This window comes from Oncorhynchus masou, unplaced genomic scaffold, assembly GCF_036934945.1.
Source record: "Oncorhynchus masou masou isolate Uvic2021 unplaced genomic scaffold, UVic_Omas_1.1 unplaced_scaffold_5266, whole genome shotgun sequence".
Classification (NCBI taxonomy): domain Eukaryota; kingdom Metazoa; phylum Chordata; class Actinopteri; order Salmoniformes; family Salmonidae; genus Oncorhynchus; species Oncorhynchus masou.
The window spans coordinates 6,131-22,769 of record NW_027011674.1 but is presented as its reverse complement, the minus strand read 5'-3'; the positions used below and the strand labels follow the sequence as shown (position 1 = coordinate 22,769).

The following is a 16,639-nucleotide window of genomic DNA, read 5'->3' as shown; positions in this document are numbered from 1 at the left end:
CACCATCGCTGGACCAGACAGAACTCTTAACTGACGAGACGTGGTTTTGTCTCACCAGGGTGATGGTCGGATTCCCGAGGTTATTGTCGTAGGAATGAGTGTTACACAGAGACCTGTACTCTGTAGCGGGATGGATTTGGAGGTGGAGGGTCCGTCATGGTCTGGGTCGGTGTGTCACAGCGTCATCGAACTGAGCTTGTTGTCATTGCAGGCAATCTCAACGCTGTGCGTTACAGGGAAGACATCCTCCTCCCTCATGTGGTATCCTTTCTGCAGGCTCATCTTGATACGACCCTCCAGTATGACAATGCCACCTGCCATACTGCTCATGCTCATGCGTGATTTCCTGCAAGACAGGAATGTCAGTGTTCTGTCATGGCCAGCGAAGAGCCCAGATCTCAATCCCATTGAGCACATCTGGGACCTGTTGGATCGGAGGGTGAAATGTCCGGGAACTTGCAGGTGCCTTTGTGGAAGAGTGGGGTAACATCTCACAGCAAGAACTGGTGCAGTCCATGAAGAGGAGATGCAGTGCAGTACTTAATGCAGCTGGTGGCCACACCAGATACTGACTGTTACTTTTGACGTTGACCCCCTTTGTTCAGGGACACATTATTCCATTTCTGTTAGTCACATGTCTGTGGAACTCGTTCAGTAAATGTATCAGTTGTTGAATCTTGTTATGTTCATACAAATATTTACACATTTTCTGAAAATAAACACAGTTTTTTAACCTTTATTTAACTAGGCAAGTCAGTTAATAACATATTCTTATTTACAATGACAGCCTAGGAAAAGTGGGTTAAATGCCTTGTTCAGGGGCAGAACAACAGATTTAAAATAAAATAAAACATTTTTTAACCTTGTCAGCTCAGGGATTTGATCTTGCAACCTTTCGGTTACAAAACCAAAACTCCTAACCACTAGGCCCACTGCAGCCCCCCAAAAAAACTGTCCTCCCACTGCAGCCACCCCCAAAAAAACTGTCCTCCCACTGCAGCCCCCCAAAAACTGTCCTCCCACTGCAGCCCCCCCAAAAAAACTGTCCTCCCACTGCAGCCCCCCAAAAAACTGTCCTCCCACTGCAGCCCCCCAAAAAAACTGTCCTCCCACTGCAGCCCCCCAAAAAAACTGTCCTCCCACTGCAGCCCCCCCAAAAAAAACTGTCCTCCCACTGCAGCCCCCCCCAAAACTGTCCTCAGACTCTCCACAATAGGCTGACAGAGACTGGACTGAGGGCTTGTAGGCCTGTTGTAAGGCAGTTCCTCACCAGACATCACTGGGCACAAACCCACCATCGCTGGACCAGACAGAACTCTTAACTGACGAGACGTGGTTTTGTCTCACCAGGGGTGATGGTCGGATTCGAGGTTATTGTCGTAGGAATGAGTGTTACACAGAGACCTGTACTCTGTAGCGGGATGGATTTGGAGGTGGAGGGTCCGTCATGGTCTGGGTCGGTGTGTCACAGCGTCATCGAACTGAGCTTGTTGTCATTGCAGGCAATCTCAACGCTGTGCGTTACAGGGAAGACATCCTCCTCCCTCATGTGGTATCCTTTCTGCAGGCTCATCTTGATACGACCCTCCAGTATGACAATGCCACCTGCCATACTGCTCATGCTCATGCGTGATTTCCTGCAAGACAGGAATGTCAGTGTTCTGTCATGGCCAGCGAAGAGCCCAGATCTCAATCCCATTGAGCACATCTGGGACCTGTTGGATCGGAGGGTGAAATGTCCGGGAACTTGCAGGTGCCTTTGTGGAAGAGTGGGGTAACATCTCACAGCAAGAACTGGTGCAGTCCATGAAGAGGAGATGCAGTGCAGTACTTAATGCAGCTGGTGGCCACACCAGATACTGACTGTTACTTTTGACGTTGACCCCCCTTTGTTCAGGGACACATTATTCCATTTCTGTTAGTCACATGTCTGTGGAACTCGTTCAGTAAATGTATCAGTTGTTGAATCTTGTTATGTTCATACAAATATTTACACATTTTCTGAAAATAAACACAGTTTTTTAACCTTTATTTAACTAGGCAAGTCAGTTAATAACATATTCTTATTTACAATGACAGCCTAGGAAAAGTGGGTTAAATGCCTTGTTCAGGGGCAGAACAACAGATTTAAAATAAAATAAAACATTTTTTAACCTTGTCAGCTCAGGGATTTGATCTTGCAACCTTTCGGTTACAAAACCAAAACTCTAACCACTAGGCCCACTGCAGCCCCCCCAAAAAAACTGTCCTCCCACTGCAGCCACCCCCAAAAAAACTGTCCTCCCACTGCAGCCCCCCAAAAAAACTGTCCTCCCACTGCAGCCCCCCCAAAAAACTGTCCTCCCACTGCAGCCCCCCCCAAAAACTGTCCTCCCACTGCAGCCCCCCAAAAAAACTGTCCTCCCACTGCAGCCCCCCCCAAAAACTGTCCTCCCACTGCAGCCCCCCAAAAAAAACTGTCCTCCCACTGCAGCCCCCCAAAAAACTGTCCTCCCACTGCAGTTGACAGTAAGAGGAGGCTTTCTTTCTTTTCTGAGATTATTTACCATTTAGCAGACGCTTTTATTCAAAAAGACTTATAGTCAAGCATATATTTTACGTATGGAGGGGCCCCGGCGGAACCTGAATTCACTACCCTTGTGATGCAAGTGAGCCACAGAGGACCACCGTCACATACAGAATACAGAAATCCTACTTCCTGAAGCCAGACACTAAGCAGGCCAGTTTGTGAAAAAGGAGGTGCTGGTTCCTCTCCTACCTGCTAGGGCTGCTGGACTGCATTGACGCAGATGGTGCTGATGATGATAATGAAGAGGTAGGTTTCTGATTGGATGTCAGAACATCGGAGGGGTTTGTCTCCAGACCTTTCCTAAGAACAGGAGCCTTGCCTTCTTTCAGTATGATCCCAGGCCCATCTCGCCCCAGTGTGAGTGATGGAGCCCAGACCTCCAGGGAGGGGGACCAGGCCGGGTACTGGAGGGAGGCTGGCGACCCGAGGGCAGGGAGGTGGTCCTGGGCTGTGGTGGAGGGGAATCAGGCTGGGTCAGGAACCGCACTGACTTGGTGGGCTGAGGGATAAAACACATACACAATGTTGACATTATGATACAGCAGTGGAATAGGAATAAAGATGATTGATGCTGGATATAGCAGACAGTGGTAGTCAGCATGTGCTACGTGAAAGAGATCATGGTTAGAGAGAATTTCAAAATAAATAAAAACAAAATAGAAGTCAAAGTAGACCAGTCAACTATCCCTCTAAGCTACTTAATAAGATCTAGAAGGCAGGTGAGCGTGTTACCTTCTCTGTGTTGTTCTTGAGGGGCGTCTGGTCTCACTAGGATAGAGTGTATGGAGTGCTGACCATTCGATGCTGCTTGCCTCGACTCCAACACCTGCCTCGTCTCCAACACCTGCCTATCAAACACCTCTCTGGCAGCCGTGTCCCTGTCCTTCATAGATCTACCACCAGGGGCACTTGACCTTCAGACATCCAGGCCAGAGATCTGTAGTGATTGGGCAGGATGCTCATGTGTTGTTTCTTCCTGAGCAGAGCAGGGAGAAGCCAGGGCCCCGGATGTGGCTAAAGTTCTGGCTGTGGGATTGGGACTGAGAATGGGGCTGAAGGCCTGAGGTGGCAGTGGTAGTGTGGGGGTAGTGGTTACTGCATTGGGACGAGCTCTGGGATGAGCTCTGACTGTTTGTCTGGGATTGAAGGGCTGAGCTGGATGAGATGGTGGTGTGGGGGTAGTGTTTTCCCCGCTGAGATGAGCCTGAGAGGACATGAAACATACTTTGAAGTCACTCAAAATGGATCCTTGTCAAATCAACGCAATGTAATTTCCACTGCACTGTTCTGGGTTCCACATTGTACGATCTGACATATCAACTAGAATAGACAGGTTTACTATCTCTGACTGGTCAATACTGAATAGAGAAGCCTTCTTTCCAGGTTTAATATCTCTGACTGGTCAATACTGAATAGAAGCCTTCTTTCCAGGTTTACTATCTCTGACTGGTCAATACTGAATAGAGAAGCCTTCTTTCCAGGTTTACTATCTCTGACTGGTCAACACTGAATAGAGAAGCCTTCTTTCCAGGTTTACTATCTCTGACTGGTCAATACTGAATAGAGAAGCCTTCTTTCCAGGTTTACTATCTCTGACTGGTCAATACTGAATAGAGAAGCCTTCTTTCCAGGTTTACTATCTCTGACTGGTCAATACTGAATAGAGAAGCCTTCTTTCCAGGTTTAATATCTCTGACTGGTCAATACTGAATAGAGAAGCCTTCTTTACATGTTTAATATCTCTGACTGGTCAATACTGAATAGAGAAGCCTTCTTTCCAGGTTTACTATCTCTGACTGGTCAATACTGAATAGAGAAGCCTTCTTTCCAGGTTTACTATCTCTGACTGGTCAATACTGAATAGAGAAGCCTTCTTTACATGTTTAATATCTCTGACTGGTCAATACTGAATAGAGAAGCCTTCTTTCCAGGTTTACTATCTCTGACTGGTCAATACTGAATAGAGAAGCCTTCTTTCCAGGTTTACTATCTCTGACTGGTCAATACTGAATAGAGAAGCCTTCTTTACATGTTTACTATCTCTGACTGGTCAATACTGAATAGAGAAGCCTTCTTTCCGAGTTTAATATCTCTGACTGGTCAATACTGAATAGAGAAGCCTTCTTTCCAGGTTTACTATCTCTGACTGGTCAATACTGAATAGAGAAGCCTTCTTTCCAGGTTTAATATCTCTGACTGGTCAATACTGAATAGAGAAGCCTTCTTTCCAGGTTTAATATCTCTGACTGGTCAATACTGAATAGAGAAGCCTTCTTTCCAGGTTTACTATCTCTGACTGGTCAACACTGAATAGAGAAGCCTTCTTTCCAGGTTTAATATCTCTGACTGGTCAATACTGAATAGAGAAGCCTTCTTTCCAGGTTTAATATCTCTGACTGGTCAATACTGAATAGAGAAGCCTTCTTTCCAGGTTTACTATCTCTGACTGGGCAATACTGAATAGAGAAGCCTTCTTTCCAGGTTTACTATCTCTGACTGGGCAATACTGCATAATGTTAGGATAATAACCAACCAACATGGTTGAGACTGAGAATACAGCACTATGGAACTGTGGAACCACCCAACACCTGAAAATTGAACTTTGTAGAGTTACAAACTTCCTTCACTATTACCTCTCTGTGAACGATGGAAGACCCTCCTCACTGTGTCCCATCCCTCCGAGCTCACCCCATGCAGGGATTGTCTGGTGGCGCCGCCTGTTGATATCATAGGCTGCGTGGCCATGGAAACAGACTGCTGCGGTACCCGTTGTCCAGTAGAGTAACTAGTGCCATCTGAGTTGACCCTGTCGAGAGCTAGAACCACCGCTGGCGTTTTGGAGGACGAGGAGGTTCTTCTTCCAGAGACTGTGCCAGGGCCTGCTGTCACTGCCTTGGAATCCAAGAGCCTGGCAGAAGTTCTGTGTTAGACAGGGAATAAATAGATATTGGTGTCAAAATCAATTAATTAGGTGTCCATGACACAAATGAAAGTCAAAAAAGATAGAACCACTGTAGGAAAGTAGTGTCACTGATGACCCCCACATCAGCTAACAGAAAGGCTGATCCCTCTGATAACTTTAACCACAGCATTACAATCCAAATATCAATTGCCACTCGTTTCTCATGGTCTGCGTAATGAAACCGGCAGAAATGGCTCTCCCGCTTACCTGAGGACAGGTGTGACGTAGTTGCCGGGCAGAATGCCCACTTACCTGAGGACAGGTGTGACGTAGTTGCTGGGCAGAATGCCCACTTACCTGAGGACAGGTGTGACGTAGTTGCCGGGCAGAATGCCCACTTACCTGAGGACAGGTGTGACGTAGTTGCTGGGCAGAATGCCCACTTACCTGAGGACAGGTGTGACGTAGTTGCCGGGGAGGATGCCCACTTACCTGAGGACAGGTGTGACATAGTTTCCGGGCAGAATGCCCACTTACCTGAGGACAGGTGTGACATAGTTGCCGGGCAGAATGCCCACTTACCTGAGGACAGGTGTGACGTAGTTGCCGGGCAGAATGCCCACTTACCTGAGGACAGGTGTGACATAGTTGCCGGGGAGGATGCCCACTTACCTGAGGACAGGTGTGACATAGTTTCCGGGCAGAATGCCCACTTACCTGAGGACAGGTGTGACATAGTTGCCGGGCAGAATGCCCACTTACCTGAGGACAGGTGTGACGTAGTTGCCGGGCAGAATGCCCACTTACCTGAGGACAGGTGTAACGTAGTTGCCAGGCAGGGTGCCCACTGACCCGAGGACAGGTGTGACATAGTTTCCGGGCAGAATGCCCACTTACCTGAGGACAGGTGTGACGTAGTTGCCGGGCAGAATGCCCACTTACCTGAGGACAGGTGTGACGTAGTTGCCGGGGATGATGCCCACTTACCTGAGGACAGGTGTGACGTAGTTGCTGGGCAGAATGCCCACTTACCTGAGGACAGGTGTGACGTAGTTGCCGGGGAGGATGCCCACTTTGCCCGTCCGTAGAGAGAGGCCTCGGAGCCAGCCCTCCTTAAACTTCCCATAGACCCCCACCATCTCCCCCTTCCTCAACTCCAGTTCCTCAGAACGACGGGGCTTGTAGGAGTACAGAGCAGCACACCTGAAGAACGGATTACATGTTAGGTTACAACAATCTCACATACAGTGTATTCGGAAAGTATTCAGACCCCTTCACTTTTTCAAAATGTTGTTACGTTACAACCTTATTCTAAAATGGATTCAATAATTTTCTCCACTCACCAATCTAAACACAATACCCTATAATGACAAATTTGGTGCACATTTATTAAAAATGAAAAACAGAAATACCTTATTTACATAAGTATTCAGACTCTTTGCTATGAGACTCCAAGTACACAGTGTTCCTTGATGAAAACCTGCTCCAGAGCGCTCACAAAGGTTCAACTTCCAACAGGACAACAACCCTAAGCACACAGCCAAGACAACGCAGGAGTGGCTTTGGGACATGGCCTTGAGTGGCCTTGAGAGGATCTGCAGAGAAGAATGGGAGAAACTCTCCAAATACAGGTGTGCCAAGCTTGTCGCAAAAATGTATAAACAACTATTTTTGCTTTGTCATTATGGGGTATTGAGATGTCATTATGGGCTATTGAGATGTCATTATGGGGTATTGTGATGTCATTGTGGGGTATTGTGATGTCATTGTGGGGTATTGTGATGTCATTATGGGCTATTGAGATGGTATTATGGGGTATTGTGTGTATGGGGTATTGTGATGTCATTGTGGGGTATTGAGATGGTATTATGGGGTAGTGTGATGTCATTATCCTTAATGATTTAGATGCACTATTGTAAAGTGGCTGTTCCACTGGATGTCAGAAGGTGAATTCACCAATTTGTAAGTCGCTCTGGATAAGAGCGTCTGCTAAATGACTTAAATGTAAATGTAAATTATGGGCTATTGAGATGGTATTATGGGGTATTGTGTGTATGGGGTATTGTGATGTCATTATGGGCTATTGAGATGTCATTATGGGGTATTGTGATGTCATTATGGGCTATTGTGATGGTATTATGGGGTATTGTGATGTCATTGTGGGGTATTGTGATGTCATTGTGGGCTATTGAGATGGTATTATGGGGTATTGTGTGTATGGGGTATTGTGATGTCATTATGGGCTATTGAGATGGTATTATGGGGTATTGTGTGTATGGGGTATTGTGATGTCATTATGGGCTATTGAGATGGTATTATGGGGTATTGTGTGTATGGGGTATTGAGATGGTGTTATGGGGTATTGTGTGTATGGGGTATTGTGATGTCATTATGGGCTATTGAGATGGTGTTATGGGGTATTGTGTGTATGGGGTATTGAGATGGTATTATGGGGTATTGTGTGTATGGGGTATTGAGATGGTATTATGGGGTATTGTTTGTATGGGGTATTGAGATGGTATTATGGGGTATTGAGATGGTATTATGGGGTATTGAGATGGTATTATGGGGTATTGTGTGTATGGGGTATTGAGATGGTGTTATGGGGTATTGTGTGTATGGGGTATTGAGATGGTATTATGGGGTATTGTGTGTATGAGGTATTGAGATGGTATTTTGGGGTATTGAGATGGTATTATGGGGTATTGTGTGTATGGGGTATTGAGATGGTGTTATGGGGTATTGTGTGTATGGGGTATTGTGATGTCATTATGGGCTATTGAGATGGTGTTATGGGGTATTGTGTGTATGGGGTATTGAGATGGTATTATGGGGTATTGTGTGTATGGGGTATTGAGATGGTATTATGGGGTATTGTGTGTATGGGGTATTGAGATGGTATTATGGGGTATTGAGATGGTATTATGGGGTATTGAGATGGTATTATGGGGTATTGTGTGTATGGGGTATTGAGATGGTATTATGGGGTATTGAGATGGTATTATGGGGTATTGAGATGGTATTATGGGGTATTGAGATGGTATTATGGGCTATTGAGATGGTATTATGGGGTATTGTGTGTATGGGGTATTGAGATGGTATTATGGGGTATTGAGATGGTATTATGGGGTATTGAGATGGTATTATGGGGTATTGAGATGGTATTATGGGGTCCTGTGTGGCTCAGTCGGTAGAGCATGGCGCTTGCAATGCCAAGCATCGTGGGTTCGATTCCCGCTAGGGCCACCCATATGTAAAAGTAGTGGCCCCAGCCGACTTGTAAGTCGCTTTGGACAAAAGCGTCTGCTAAATGGGATATATTATTGAGATGGTATTATGGGGTATTGTGTGTATGGGGTATTGAGATGGTGTTATGGGGTATTGTGTGTATGGGGTATTGTGATGTCATTATGGGCTATTGAGATGGTATTATGGGGTATTGTGTGTATGGGGTATTGAGATGGTGTTATGGGGTATTGTGTGTATGGGGTATTGAGATGGTATTATGGGGTATTGTGTGTATGAGGTATTGAGATGGTAGTATGGGGTATTGAGATGGTATTATGGGGTATTGTGTGTATGGGGTATTGAGATGGTATTATGGGGTATTGAGATGGTATTATGGGGTATTGTGTGTATGGGGTATTGAGATGGTATTATGGGGTATTGAGATGGTATTATGGGGTATTGAGATGGTATTATGGGGTATTGAGATGGTATTATGGGGTATTGTGTGTATGGGGTATTGAGATGGTATTATGGGGTATTGTGTGTATGGGGTATTGAGATGGTATTATGGGGTATTGTGTGTATGGGGTATTGAGATGGTATTATGGGGTATTGTGTGTATGGGGTATTGTGATGTCATTATGGGGTATTGAGATGGTATTATGGGGTATTGTGTGTATGGGGTATTGAGATGGTATTATGGGGTATTGAGATGGTATTATGGGGTATTGAGATGGTATTATGGGGTATTGAGATGGTATTATGGGGTATTGAGATGGTATTATGGGGTATTGTGTGTATGGGGTATTGAGATGGTATTATGGGGTATTGAGATGGTATTATGGGGTATTGAGATGGTATTATGGGGTATTGAGATGGTATTATGGGGTATTGTGTGTATGGGGTATTGAGATGGTGTTATGGGGTATTGTGTGTATGGGGTATTGTGATGTCATTATGGGCTATTGAGATGGTATTATGGGGTATTGTGTGTATGGGGTATTGAGATGGTGTTATGGGGTATTGTGTGTATGGGGTATTGAGATGGTATTATGGGGTATTGTGTGTATGAGGTATTGAGATGGTATTATGGGGTATTGTGTGTATGGGGTATTGAGATGGTATTATGGGGTATTGTGTGTATGGGGTATTGAGATGGTATTATGGGGTATTGAGATGGTATTATGGGGTATTGAGATGGATTATGGGGTATTGTGTGTATGGGGTATTGAGATGGTATTATGGGGTATTGAGATGGTATTATGGGGTATTGAGATGGTATTATGGGGTATTGAGATGGTATTATGGGGTATTGAGATGGTATTATGGGGTATTGTGTGTATGGGGTATTGAGATGGTATTATGGGGTATTGAGATGGTATTATGGGGTATTGAGATGGTATTATGGGGTATTGTGTGTATGGGGTATTGAGATGGTGTTATGGGGTATTGTGTGTATGGGGTATTGTGATGTCATTATGGGCTATTGAGATGGTATTATGGGGTATTGTGTGTATGGGGTATTGAGATGGTGTTATGGGGTATTGTGTGTATGGGGTATTGAGATGGTATTATGGGGTATTGTGTGTATGAGGTATTGAGATGGTATTATGGGGTATTGTGTGTATGGGGTATTGAGATGGTATTATGGGGTATTGAGATGGTATTATGGGGTATTGAGATGGTATTATGGGGTATTGAGATGGTATTATGGGGTATTGAGATGGTATTATGGGGTATTGTGTGTATGGGGTATTGAGATGGTATTATGGGGTATTGAGATGGTATTATGGGGTATTGAGATGGTATTATGGGGTATTGAGATGGTATTATGGGGTATTGTGTGTATGGGGTATTGAGATGGTATTATGGGGTATTGTGTGTATGGGGTATTGAGATGGTATTATGGGGTATTGTGTGTATGGGGTATTGAGATGGTATTATGGGGTATTGTGTGTATGGGGTATTGTGATGTCATTATGGGGTATTGAGATGGTATTATGGGGTATTGAGATGGTATTATGAGGTATTGAGATGGTATTATGTGGTATTGAGATGGTATTATGGGGTATTGAGATGGTATTATGTGGTATTGAGATGGTATTATGTGGTATTGAGATGGTATTATGGGGTATTGTGTGTAGAAAAAATTTAATCAATTTTAGAATAAGGCTGTAAAGTCACAAAATGTGGAAAAAGTCAAGGGGTCTGAATACTTTCCAAAGTCACTGTAGAGACAGACACTGTAATGAAGTCACTGTAGATACAGACACACTGTAATGAAGTCACTGTAGACACAGACACACTGTAATGAAGTCACTGTAGACACAGACACATTGTAATGAAGTCACTGTAGACACAGACACATTGTAATGAAGTCACTGTAGATACAGACACACTGTAAGGAGGTCACTGTAGATACAGACACACTGTAAGGAAGTCACTGTAGATACAGACACACTGTAATGAAGTCACTGTAGACACAGACACACTGTAAGGAAGTCACTGTAGATACAGACACATTGTAATGAAGTCACTGTAGAGACAGACACACTGCAATGAAGTCACTGTAGACACAGACACATTGTAATGAAGTCACTGTAGATACAGACACATTGTAATGAAGTCACTGTAGACACAGACACATTGTAATGAAGTCACTGTAGAGACAGACACACTGTAATGAAGTCACTGTAGACACAGACACATTGTAATGAAGTCACTGTAGATACAGACACACTGTAAGGAGGTCACTGTAGATACAGACACACTGTAAGGAAGTCACTGTAGATACAGACACACTGTAATGAAGTCACTGTAGACACAGACACATTGTAATGAAGTCACTGTAGATACAGACACACTGTAAGGAAGTCACTGTAGATACAGACACACTGTAAGGAAGTCACTGTAGATACAGACACACTGTAAGGAAGTCACTGTAGATACAGACACACTGTAAGGAAGTCACTGTAGATGCAGACACACTGTAAGGAAGTCACTGTAGATGCAGACACACTGTAGGGAAGTCACTGTAGATGCAGACACACTGTAAGGAAGTCACTATAGATACAGACACACTGTAATGAAGTCACTGTATAGATGAAAAATTCCAAATCTAATGTTATAAATTACCTTTCCAGGTCATGTATGATTTCTAGTGTTGAACCACTGTCACGCTACTCCATTCCGGTGTTACTACTCTGGTTATTACTACTGTGTTCCTGCAGTGTTGCTCCAAGGCTACAGCTGTTACTAGTCCAGTGTTAGTCCAGTGTTAGTCCAGTGTTAGTCCAGTGTTTGTCCAGTGTTTGTCCAGTGTTTGTCCAGTGTTTGTCCAGTGTTAGTCCAGTGTTAGTCCAGTGTTAGTCCAGTGTTTGTCCAGTGTTTGTCCAGTGTTTGTCCAGTGTTTGTCCAGTGTTAGTCCAGTGTTCAAAAGCTGATGGAGTTGCTAGGCGGCGTACTCCTTGGTATCAGCGGAGGTTGTTACTACCATTTTACTACTGTATTACTCCATAGTTACTACTATGTTACTACTACGTTACTCTAATGTTTCTCCAGTTTTACTCACACACTGATGGATAGCTGCTGAGTGGAAGACTGTTTGGTGTCTGCTGAGGCGGAGGGGGTCTGGGGGTTGATCAGAGCCATGGTGATGGTGGGAGGAGCTTCACCACTACTCATCTTCCTCTTACCCTATAAAAACAGAGGAGGAAGACCAGGATGTAAATATGTATACTGCCATAGTGTTCTTCCTCTCACTCTATATAGAGAAAAAGAGGAAGAATTCAAACAGTAAAGACTGAGAAGATATCATGTAAACTGACAGAGGACGACTAAGATGCCCTCATTAAATGTGGAAAAGGGCATTTATGAGGTATAAAGGAGAAATAAAGCAGACTTTAAAGCAGGACTGCTAGAAAGAGAACCTGGGAGAGACAGGAAACAGGAAACAGGAAGATAGACAGACATAAACCTGTATGAATTTAAAAGAAGGATATCATTGTAATTGAATTTAGTCACTCTTTGACAGCATCCCTTTTGATTTGAACAAACAATTACATGCATGTTTGCCAATGCCAGAACATTCCGGAGATAAAGGTGAACCATACCCCATCATTTTTTATTTATTTATATTTATTTATTTAACCTTTATTTAACCAGGTTGGCCAGTTGAGAACAAGTTCTCATTTACAACTGTGACCTGGCCAAGATAAAGCAAAGCAGTGCGACAAAAAACAACAACAGAGTTACACATAAACAAACGTACAGTCAATAACACAATAGAAAAATCTATGTACAGTGTGTGCAAATGTAGAAGAGTAGGGAGGTAAGGCAATAAATAGGCCACAGAGGTGAAATAATTACAATTTAGAATTAACGCTGGTGTGATGGATGTGCAGATGATGATGTGCAAGTAGAGATACTGGGGAGCAAGAGAACTGGAAGGAAAGCGGCCAAAGGAAGTGTTGGCTTTTGGGATGACCAGTGAGATATAATATGTGGACAACTACAAATGCCTACGTGTAACCCCCAAAGTCCACTCCTCCTTTGGCTGCCTTTCCTTCCAGTTCTTTGCTGCCAATGACTGGAACAAATTGCAAAAATCACTGAAGCTGGAGATGCATATCTCCCTCACTAACTTTAAGCATCAGCTGTCAGAGAAGCTTACCGATCATTGCACCTGTACATAGCCCATCTGTAAATAGCCCACCCAACTACCTCATCCCCATATCGTTATTTATTTTTTTGCTCCCCAGTATCTCTACTTGCACATTCATCTTCTGCACATCTATCATTCCAGTGTTTAATTGCTAAATTGTCATTATTTCGCCACTATGGCCTATTTATTGCCTTACCTCCCTAATCTTAAATACATTTGTAAGTCGCTCTGGATAAGAGCGTCTGCTAAATGACTTAAATGTTAAATGTAAATGTAATACATTTGCACACACTGTATATAGAGTTTTCTATTGTGTTATTGACTGTACATTTCTTTATCCCATGTGTAACTCTGTGTTGTTTGTATCGCACTGCTTTGTTCTATCTTGACCAGGTCGCAGTTGTAAATGAGAACTTGTTCTCAACTGGCCAACCAGTTAAATAAAGGGGAAATAAATAAAAAATATTTAAAGTTGTGTCTCAACCGATTGCGGGCACAACAGAAAAAACCTCAGACGACGTACAATAGGATCAACAAATGTGAATGCTGCAGTGCTTTGGGCTTCACCTCGCCATCGGTCAGTGTGACATTGGATAATTAAAGTGCATTCAAGAAAGTTATGTTCAGGCCAACTGTAGGCTAATGTGTTAGTAGATGAGTCATTCTGCCAATCCAATAGCAAATAACCACGGGCTGTTTTAATTATAACAACAAATTAACACATTTTCAATCAAAACGATTATATTAATGACAAATGACAAACAGGTAGTGGTCAAAATTCCGAAACAATAGAATAGACGTGTGGGTGTGTGTTCATTTGTTTTGCACAAATAGGCCTGCATATTTTTTTTTATAAAGAAAAATCTATTAAGAATTATGCCTTTTTAAATTTGTACAGAGAAAACAAGAAATCTAGATGTATATTGTGTATCGTCCAAACCTCTGAAAAAAATGTAGATACTACTTTTAGGCCATTTCGCCCAGCCCTACTCACAATGCCCTATTACTCCTCCTCCCTCTACCCTCCTCCTCCCTCTCTTCTCTCCCCTCCCCTCCTCCTCCTCCTCCCTCTCCTCTCTCACTCCTCTCCCTCTCCTCCTCCTCCTTGTCCTCTCCTCCTCCCTGTCCTCTCTCTTCTCTCCCTCTCCTCCTCCTCCCTGTCCTCTCTTCTCTCCCTCTCCCCTCCTCCTCCTCCATCTCCTCTTCTTCCCTCTCCTCTCCTCCTCCTCCCTGTCCTCTCTCTCTCTTTTCTCTCCACTCCTCCTCCTCCCTCTCCTCCTCCTCCTTGTCCTCTCTCTCTCTCTTATCTTCTCCTCCTCCACCTCCTCCCTCTACTCCTCCTCCTGTTGTAATGGTTTGTGGTTAACAGTGTAGTCATTCTGTAAACACTACATAGTGGTGTTCCAGACACAGGCTATTAGCATCACACCTCTAGAAACACTACATAGTGGTGTTCCAGACCCAGGCTATAAGCATCACACCTCTAGAAACACAGCCTAGCAGGGTGTTCCAGACCCAGGCTATTAGCATCAGACCTCTAGAAACAGCCTGGCAGGGTGTTCCAGACCCAGGCTATTAGTATCACACCTCTAGAAACACAGCCTAGCAGGGTGTTCCAGACCCAGGCTATTAGCATCACACCTCTAGAAACACAGCCTAGCAGGGTGTTCCAGACCCAGGCTATTAGCATCACACCTCTAGAAACACAGCCTAGCAGGGTGTTCCAGACCCAGGCTATTAGCATCACACCTCTAGAAACACAGCCTAGCAGGGTGTTCCAGACCCAGGCTATTAGCATCACACCTCTAGAAACACAGCCTGGCAGGGTGTTCCAGACCCAGGCTATTAGCATCACACCTCTAGAAACACAGCCTAGCAGGGTGTTCCAGACCCAGGCTATTAGCATCACACCTCTAGAAACACAGCCTAGCAGGGTGTTCCAGACCCAGGCTATTAGCCTCACACCTCTAGAAACGCAGCCTAGCAGGGTGTTCCAGACCCAGGCTATAAGCATCACACCTCTCGAAACACAGCCTAGCAGGGTGTTCCAGACCCAGGCTATAAGCATCACACCTCTAGAAACACAGCCTAGCAGGGTGTTCCTACTGTCTCTCCACTTGGTATAATCTCATACCATCTCCAGCAACATAACAAGTCAACTGTTAGCCGCAGGTAACTTCTTAGCAACTGTTAAACTGTTTGAGACTGTTAGCACAGATCTGTTTGTTTGTGCTTCATACGCCAACACCTCTTCCTTTGGTTGTCATCCCAAACATGACTGGCACTCACACAAATCAGATCTGGCAAAGAAACAGGTCAATAAATAAACTGTTCTCCACAGACAGCCTCATAGCATTTTATAGCCGTTGTTGACATGTTGGTAACGTTGATTCTCTGATTATGACGCCCGTACTGTATAACATTAACGTTAAATAAACAGCAATGTTAAAGATGGTATTATAGGAAGTAAAACAAACATCAACATCATGACATCACAACAATAGTGCTGAGGTGGGAAGAAAACACGGAACATCAACAACCTCCTTCTGTTTAGCTGGGTGGGAGGGAAGGAAGGAAGGAAGGGCATGCAGGACTAGGCTTGTCTGCTATTATTGGCACAGCAATGTGAAGGAGTATTACCTGCTCAGTGAAGAGGAAGGAGCTCTCAGGCAGATCAGAGAGGGAGGGAGAGAAAGAGGGAGTGAGAGAGAGATGAGAGCGGGAGGGAGAGAAAGAGGGAGTGAGAGAGATGAGAGCGGGAGGGAGAGAAAGTGGGAAATAAAGAGAGAGAGGGAGATGAGGAATGACAGAGAAAAAGAGGGAGATGAGGAATGACAGAGAAAGAGAGGGAGATCAGGAATGAGAGAGAAAGAGAGGGAGGTCAGGAATGAGAGAGAAAGAGAGGGAGAGAGGAGAGAGATGAGAGGTTTTGTTATATAACTGACTACAGTGACTCATCATCGTCATCATGTGAGGGATCAACAGAGACAGAGGGGTGCTCTGGACCCTCCTCCTCCTCCTCTTTCTATTCCTCCTATGAGGGATCAACAGAGACAGGGGGGTGCTCTGGACCCTCCCCTCCTCCTCCTCTTTCTACTCCTCCTATGAGGGATCAACAGAGAGACAGAGGGGTGCTCTGGACCCTCCCCCTCCTCCTCCTCTTTCTATTCCTCCTATGAGGGATCAACAGAGACAGGGGGGTGCTCTGGACCCTCCCCCTCCTCCTCCTCTTTCTACTCCTCCTATGAGGGATCAACAGAGAGACAGAGGGGTGCTC

The 16,639-nt window shown here is 44.5% G+C and overlaps 1 pseudogene; it reads right to left on the bottom strand.

Moving 5' to 3' along the window:
• Positions 1-2,538: 2,538 nt before the first annotated feature.
• LOC135535881 (E3 ubiquitin-protein ligase SH3RF2-like) lies at positions 2,539-16,214 on the bottom strand (annotated as a pseudogene).
• Positions 16,215-16,639: the final 425 nt, after the last annotated feature.